The sequence below is a fragment of the Schistocerca gregaria genome, unplaced genomic scaffold, assembly GCF_023897955.1.
Source record: "Schistocerca gregaria isolate iqSchGreg1 unplaced genomic scaffold, iqSchGreg1.2 ptg000746l, whole genome shotgun sequence".
Classification (NCBI taxonomy): Eukaryota; Metazoa; Arthropoda; class Insecta; order Orthoptera; family Acrididae; genus Schistocerca; species Schistocerca gregaria.
In genome coordinates this window covers 77501-85000 of record NW_026062122.1, presented here as the reverse complement: position 1 = coordinate 85000, position 7500 = coordinate 77501, and the positions used below count along the sequence as shown (strand labels likewise).

At 53.7% G+C, this 7500-nt stretch overlaps 3 non-coding genes across 3 annotated transcripts in view; all 3 read left to right on the top strand.

Annotated features, from left to right (window-relative positions):
* Positions 1-3746: 3746 nt before the first annotated feature.
* Positions 3747-5639, top strand: LOC126320787 (small subunit ribosomal RNA). The gene has a single exon (XR_007558254.1). It is a non-coding gene; the product is annotated as a small subunit ribosomal RNA (ribosomal RNA).
* Positions 5640-6001: 362 nt separating this feature from the next.
* LOC126320778 (5.8S ribosomal RNA) lies at positions 6002-6156 on the top strand. Its single transcript, XR_007558246.1, has one exon. It is a non-coding gene; the product is annotated as a 5.8S ribosomal RNA (ribosomal RNA).
* A 188-nt stretch (positions 6157-6344) lies between these two features.
* Positions 6345-7500, top strand: part of LOC126320797 (large subunit ribosomal RNA) — a 4214-nt gene continuing 3058 nt past the window's right edge. Inside the window, exon 1 of the ribosomal RNA XR_007558264.1 lies at positions 6345-7500. This exon is cut by the window's right edge and continues 3058 nt beyond it. This is a non-coding gene — a ribosomal RNA (large subunit ribosomal RNA).

Here is a 7500-nt window from a genome sequence, read left to right as displayed (position 1 = left end):
TCGCTTAACCTAACTGTGGCTGTACCAGTTTATCGCTTAACCTAACTGTGGCTGTACCAGATTATCGCTTAACCTAACTGTGGCTGTACCAGATTATCGCTTAACCTAACTGTGGCTGTACCAGATTATCGCTTAACCTAACTGTGGCTGTACCAGATAATCGCTTAACCTAACTGTGGCTGTAACACGCGATCTAGTGTAACTGTGGCTGTACCAGATTATCGCTTAACCTAACTCAATTTGTCCCTTAACCTAACTCAATTTGTCCCTTAACCTAACTCAAGTTGTCCCTTAACCTAACTCAATTTGTCCCTTAACCTAACTCAATTTGTCCCTTAACCTAACTCAATTTGTCCCTTAACCTAACTCAAGTTGTCCCTTAACCTAACTCAAGTTGTCCCTTAACCTAACTCAAGTTGTCCCTTAACCTAACTCAAGTTGTCCCTTAACCTAACTCAAGTTGTCCCTTAACCTAACTCAATTTGTCCCTTAACCTAACTCAATTTGTCCCTTAACCTAACTCAATTTGTCCCTTAACCTAACTCAAGTTGTCCCTTAACCTAACTCAAGTTGTCCCTTAACCTAACTCAAGTTGTCCCTTAACCTAACTCAAGTTGTCCCTTAACCTAACTCAAGTTGTCCCTTAACCTAACTCAAGTTGTCCCTTAACCTAACTCAAGTTGTCCCTTAACCTAACTCAATTTGTCCCTTAACCTAACTCAAGTTGTCCCTTAACCTAACTCAATTTGTCCCTTAACCTAACTCAATTTGTCCCTTAACCTAACTCAATTTGTCCCTTAACCTAACTCAATTTGTCCCTTAACCTAACTCAATTTGTCCCTTAACCTAACTCAAGTTGTCCCTTAACCTAACTCAAGTTGTCCCTTAACCTAACTCAAGTTGTCCCTTAACCTAACTCAAGTTGTCCCTTAACCTAACTCAAGTTGTCCCTTAACCTAACTCAAGTTGTCCCTTAACCTAACTCAATTTGTCCCTTAACCTAACTCAATTTGTCCCTTAACCTAACTCAATTTGTCCCTTAACCTAACTCAATTTGTCCCTTAACCTAACTCAATTTGTCCCTTAACCTAACTCAATTTGTCCCTTAACCTAACTCAAGTTGTCCCTTAACCTAACTCAAGTTGTCCCTTAACCTAACTCAAGTTGTCCCTTAACCTAACTCAAGTTGTCCCTTAACCTAACTCAAGTTGTCCCTTAACCTAACTCAAGTTGTCCCTTAACCTAACTCAAGTTGTCCCTTAACCTAACTCAATTTGTCCCTTAACCTAACTCAAGTTGTCCCTTAACCTAACTCAAGTTGTCCCTTAACCTAACTCAATTTGTCCCTTAACCTAACTCAATTTGTCCCTTAACCTAACTCAATTTGTCCCTTAACCTAACTCAATTTGTCCCTTAACCTAACTCAAGTTGTCCCTTAACCTAACTCAAGTTGTCCCTTAACCTAACTCAAGTTGTCCCTTAACCTAACTCAAGTTGTCCCTTAACCTAACCCACGTTGTCCCTTAACCTAACCCACGTTGTCCCTTAACCTAACCCACGTTGTCCCTTAACCTAACCCACGTTGTCCCTTAACCTAACCCACGTTGTCCCTTAACCTAACCCACGTTGTCCCTTAACCTAACCCACGTTGTCCCTTAACCTAACCCACGTTGTCCCTTAACCTAACCCACGTTGTCCCTTAACCTAACCCACGTTGTCCCTTAACCTAACCCACGTTGTCCCTTAACCTAACCCACGTTGTCCCTTAACCTAACCCACGTTGTCCCTTAACCTAACCCACGTTGTCCCTTAACCTAACCCACGTTGTCCCTTAACCTAACCCACGTTGTCCCTTAACCTAACCCACGTTGTCCCTTAACCTAACCCACGTTGTCCCTTAACCTAACCCACGTTGTCCCTTTGCCTAACATAGTTCACTGCTCGGAATCTCTGGTGTCGTTGTTATCCTCATGTAGATGTCTTGCGAGTGTTGCTTACTTTCCACATATTCCTGCTATCCACTGTCAATTGTACTGCAATAGGACTATATCGCCGACCCCCCCCTCCCCCCCCTCTGTCCCCCTCTGTCCCCCTCTTTGTGTCTCTGTCCTCTCAAGCTGGTCGGTCTGGCGTTTGAGTGTTAAATGAGCCTCGCAGCTGTTCAGTTGCATTCAGATGTCGACGCCCTCAGTGTACGTCGTGGTATGGTCTGTGTCCATTGTCCGCTGATGTCGTACGCGTAACCCACACGCTGTACCGATCATCGGTCGTTACGTACAGAGTGAAGTAGTGTGATACGTGTGACCGTACGCTGGCTGTGCCCAACGGTGTCGAATCTCAATTTCCATATGTTGTGCTTGATGCTACTTGTCTCGTCTCCCAATAACAGCTAGGTTGCACTGTGGTACGCCGTAGAGGCGTGTGGGAGGAACGTACGAACGCATTGTATGTCACCCTGGGTCGCTGGGGGTGGTGGTGCGGTGAGTCAGGTCAGGTCAGGTCAGCGTGAGCCGTCTGATGTAGTGACGCGTGTATTCCGACTTTGTCGTATTGCCTCACACAAAGTGCTACCCTGGTGGACCGCGTTCCATATCTGGGACATGCCGCAGATGCCGGTTGACAGTGGATCGCGGAAGGTACATCGCATACGTGCGCGGGCCACCTTCCACGTGTTCTCTTCTGCACATGTCGCAGTGTGTATGTGGTCTGATGTAGCGTGTCGTGACACATGACATCCTGGCATGCAAGAATTGTTGAATTCGCAAATGTAGGTGGACATCTACGTTTACTGCCCAAGATACGCAAATGAACTGGAAATCCGTTGTTGAGCGGTTGTTCACGCTGGAGGTGAATCTGTGATGGCGACGATCGGTACAGCTATTAACCGGTTGTTTCAGCGGTACCCGCCACATCCACACGCGTGACTAGGCCCATGTGGGTATGAAGCGATACGCGGCGGTGGCTTGGTGGGACTGTTCCCGGCCGGTGAAGGGGGGCCGCCCGGCGTGTTGGCCGCGCGCTGCGTGGGCGCACGCGCAACAGGCGGCTGGTGGGGGGCGCCGAGTGGCAGGAGCGCCAGCCGACGGGCCCGGCAGGCGGCGCAGCTACGCTGCGGCGCACCCTGCACGCGGCGCCTGGCGGCCAAAGTTGGTTCAGCCGAGCCCGGTGCGAAGCGCGGTGGACATCTGCAGTGTGCTGGTCTGATTGAGGACTGTGTGCGTTGAGGATGCGCCGCCGCCTGGCACTCGGCGCCGCGACGCCGTCTGCTGCTCGGTCGCCCCAGCGGTTCTCGCAGGTGGTTTGTATCGCAGTTGTGCGGACGTGTTGGCGCGTGCGCTGTGCTGGGAGAGTTCGCTTCTGCACCCAAGTGGGGCTTTGCCCTTGTGTGGCGCTGGCGTTGGAGCTGCCGGTCACCATAGGTGGCGCGTGTTGTCTCCCGCCGGCAATGCCACGACAGCACGCTCCCGGGCCTCTGTCGGCAGCGGCAAGCTCAGTTGGGAGCAAGGGTGTTCGCACTAAAACCGTCTACTCGCCTAACTCCGGGCGATTGCGCCTCTCTCGAAACCGACCAAGTACCTAGGACGGCGCTGCGCGCCGCCGGGACCTGAGAGGGTTTCGAGGTGTATCGTGCAGGGGAGCTCGGCCTCCTCCTGTTTGCAGAATAATTGAGCGGACGCTTGCGTGTTCGCGCGGGCCCCCGGGACACACTCCCGGGCGGCCGGCTGCTCAGCTCTAGTTGACGCAGCTCCCTGGTTGATCCTGCCAGTAGTCATATGCTTGTCTCAAAGATTAAGCCATGCATGTCTCAGTACAAGCCGCATTAAGGTGAAACCGCGAATGGCTCATTAAATCAGTTATGGTTCCTTAGATCGTACCCACGTTACTTGGATAACTGTGGTAATTCTAGAGCTAATACATGCAAACAGAGTCCCGACCAGAGATGGAAGGGACGCTTTTATTAGATCAAAACCAATCGGATTGGCTTGTCTGGTCCGTTTGCCTTGGTGACTCTGAATAACTTTGGGCTGATCGCACGGTCCTCGTACCGGCGACGCATCTTTCAAATGTCTGCCTTATCAACTGTCGATGGTAGGTTCTGCGCCTACCATGGTTGTAACGGGTAACGGGGAATCAGGGTTCGATTCCGGAGAGGGAGCCTGAGAAACGGCTACCACATCCAAGGAAGGCAGCAGGCGCGCAAATTACCCACTCCCGGCACGGGGAGGTAGTGACGAAAAATAACGATACGGGACTCATCCGAGGCCCCGTAATCGGAATGAGTACACTTTAAATCCTTTAACGAGTATCTATTGGAGGGCAAGTCTGGTGCCAGCAGCCGCGGTAATTCCAGCTCCAATAGCGTATATTAAAGTTGTTGCGGTTAAAAAGCTCGTAGTTGGATTTGTGTCCCACGCTGTTGGTTCACCGCCCGTCGGTGTTTAACTGGCATGTATCGTGGGACGTCCTGCCGGTGGGGCGAGCCGAAGGGGTGCTTTCGCGTCCCGAGGCGGACCCCGTTTAAATCCTACCAGGGTGCTCTTTGTTGAGTGTCTCGGTGGGCCGGCACGTTTACTTTGAACAAATTAGAGTGCTTAAAGCAGGCAAGCCCGCCTGAATACTGTGTGCATGGAATAATGGAATAGGACCTCGGTTCTATTTTGTTGGTTTTCGGAACCCGAGGTAATGATTAATAGGGACAGGCGGGGGCATTCGTATTGCGACGTTAGAGGTGAAATTCTTGGATCGTCGCAAGACGAACAGAAGCGAAAGCATTTGCCAAGTATGTTTTCATTAATCAAGAACGAAAGTTAGAGGTTCGAAGGCGATCAGATACCGCCCTAGTTCTAACCATAAACGATGCCAGCCAGCGATCCGCCGCAGTTCCTCCGATGACTCGGCGGGCAGCCTCCGGGAAACCAAAGCTTTTGGGTTCCGGGGGAAGTATGGTTGCAAAGCTGAAACTTAAAGGAATTGACGGAAGGGCACCACCAGGAGTGGAGCCTGCGGCTTAATTTGACTCAACACGGGAAACCTCACCAGGCCCGGACACCGGAAGGATTGACAGATTGATAGCTCTTTCTTGATTCGGTGGGTGGTGGTGCATGGCCGTTCTTAGTTGGTGGAGCGATTTGTCTGGTTAATTCCGATAACGAACGAGACTCTAGCCTGCTAACTAGTCGCGTGACATCCTTCGTGCTGTCAGCGATTACTTTTCTTCTTAGAGGGACAGGCGGCTTCTAGCCGCACGAGATTGAGCAATAACAGGTCTGTGATGCCCTTAGATGTTCTGGGCCGCACGCGCGCTACACTGAAGGAATCAGCGTGTCTTCCTAGGCCGAAAGGTCGGGGTAACCCGCTGAACCTCCTTCGTGCTAGGGATTGGGGCTTGCAATTGTTCCCCATGAACGAGGAATTCCCAGTAAGCGCGAGTCATAAGCTCGCGTTGATTACGTCCCTGCCCTTTGTACACACCGCCCGTCGCTACTACCGATTGAATGATTTAGTGAGGTCTTCGGACTGGTACGCGGCATCGACTCTGTCGTTGCCGATGCTACCGGAAAGATGACCAAACTTGATCATTTAGAGGAAGTAAAAGTCGTAACAAGGTTTCCGTAGGTGAACCTGCGGAAGGATCATTACCGACTAGACTGCATGTCTTTCGATGTGCGTGTCGTGTCGCGCAACACGCTACCTGTACGGCAGTGGCCGTGCGCCGCGTGCGGAACCACGCGTGCCTCTCAAAACTAGCGGAAGTGTTGTTGTTGTGTGGTACGAGCGCTGAAGCTCTGGAGCGGCTGGCCTGCGGTACCTGGCGCCTGGCGCCGGTTTTGAATGACGTTCGCCCGAGTGCCTGTCCGCTCCGGTGTGGAGCCGTACGACGCCCATCGGCTGTGAGGCCGTTGGACACAAAAAAAATAGTGGAACAGGGGCCGTCAGACGCCTCAGTCCCGCAAATGCTACTGTCTTGAAAGAGACAGTGGGAGACTGAAAAGGAAAAGATCACCCAGGACGGTGGATCACTCGGCTCGTGGGTCGATGAAGAACGCAGCAAATTGCGCGTCGACATGTGAACTGCAGGACACATGAACATCGACGTTTCGAACGCACATTGCGGTCCATGGATTCCGTTCCCGGGCCACGTCTGGCTGAGGGTCGGCTACGTATACTGAAGCGCGCGGCGTTTGTCCCGCTTCGGAGACGTGGGAGTGTCGTGGTCGCCTGTGTGGCCGGCCGCGTCTCCTTAAACGTGCGATGCGCGCCCGTCGCCTGGCGGTTCGCATACCGGTACTTTCTCGGTAGCGTGCACAGCCGGCTGGCGGTGTGGCGTGCGACACCTCGTACAACGACCTCAGAGCAGGCGAGACTACCCGCTGAATTTAAGCATATTACTAAGCGGAGGAAAAGAAACTAACAAGGATTCCCCCAGTAGCGGCGAGCGAACAGGGAAGAGTCCAGCACCGAACCCCGCAGGCTGCCGCCTGTCGTGGCATGTGGTGTTTGGGAGGGTCCACTACCCCGACGCCTCGCGCCGAGCCCAAGTCCAACTTGAATGAGGCCACGGCCCGTAGAGGGTGCCAGGCCCGTAGCGGCCGGTGCGAGCGTCGGCGGGACCTCTCCTTCGAGTCGGGTTGCTTGAGAGTGCAGCTCCAAGTGGGTGGTAAACTCCATCTGAGACTAAATATGACCACGAGACCGATAGCGAACAAGTACCGTGAGGGAAAGTTGAAAAGAACTTTGAAGAGAGAGTTCAAAAGTACGTGAAACCGTTCTGGGGTAAACGTGAGAAGGTCGAACGGGTGAGATTCACGCCCATCCGGCCACTGGCCCCCGCCCTCGGCAGATGGGGCCGGCCGCCCGCGCGGAGCAATCCGCGGCGGGGTCGTGTCCGGTTGCCTTTCCACTCGCCGCGGGGTGGGGCCGTTCCGGTGTGCGGTGGGCCGCACTTCTCCCCTAGTAGGACGTCGCGACCCGCTGGGTGCCGGCCTACGGCCCGGGTGCGCAGCCTGTCCTTCCGCGGGCCTCGGTTCGCGTCTGTTGGGCAGAGCCCCGGTGTCCTGGCTGGCTGCTCGGCGGTATATCTGGAGGAGTCGATTCGCCCCTTTGGGCGCTCGGGCTCCCGGCAAGCGCGCGCGGTTCTTCCCGGATGACGGACCTACCTGGCCCGGCCCCGGACCCGCGCCGCTGTTGGCTCGGGATGCTCTCGGGCGGAATAATCGCTCCCGTCAGCGGCGCTTCAGCTTTGGACAATTTCACGACCCGTCTTGAAACACGGACCAAGGAGTCTAACATGTGCGCGAGTCATTGGGCTGTACGAAACCTAAAGGCGTAATGAAAGTGAAGGTCTCGCCTTGCGCGGGCCGAGGGAGGATGGGGCTTCCCCGCCCTTCACGGGGCGGCGGCCTCCGCACTCCCGGGGCGTCTCGTCCTCATTGCGAGGTGAGGCGCACCTAGAGCGTACACGTTGGGACCCGAAAGATGGTGAACTATGCCTGGCCAGGA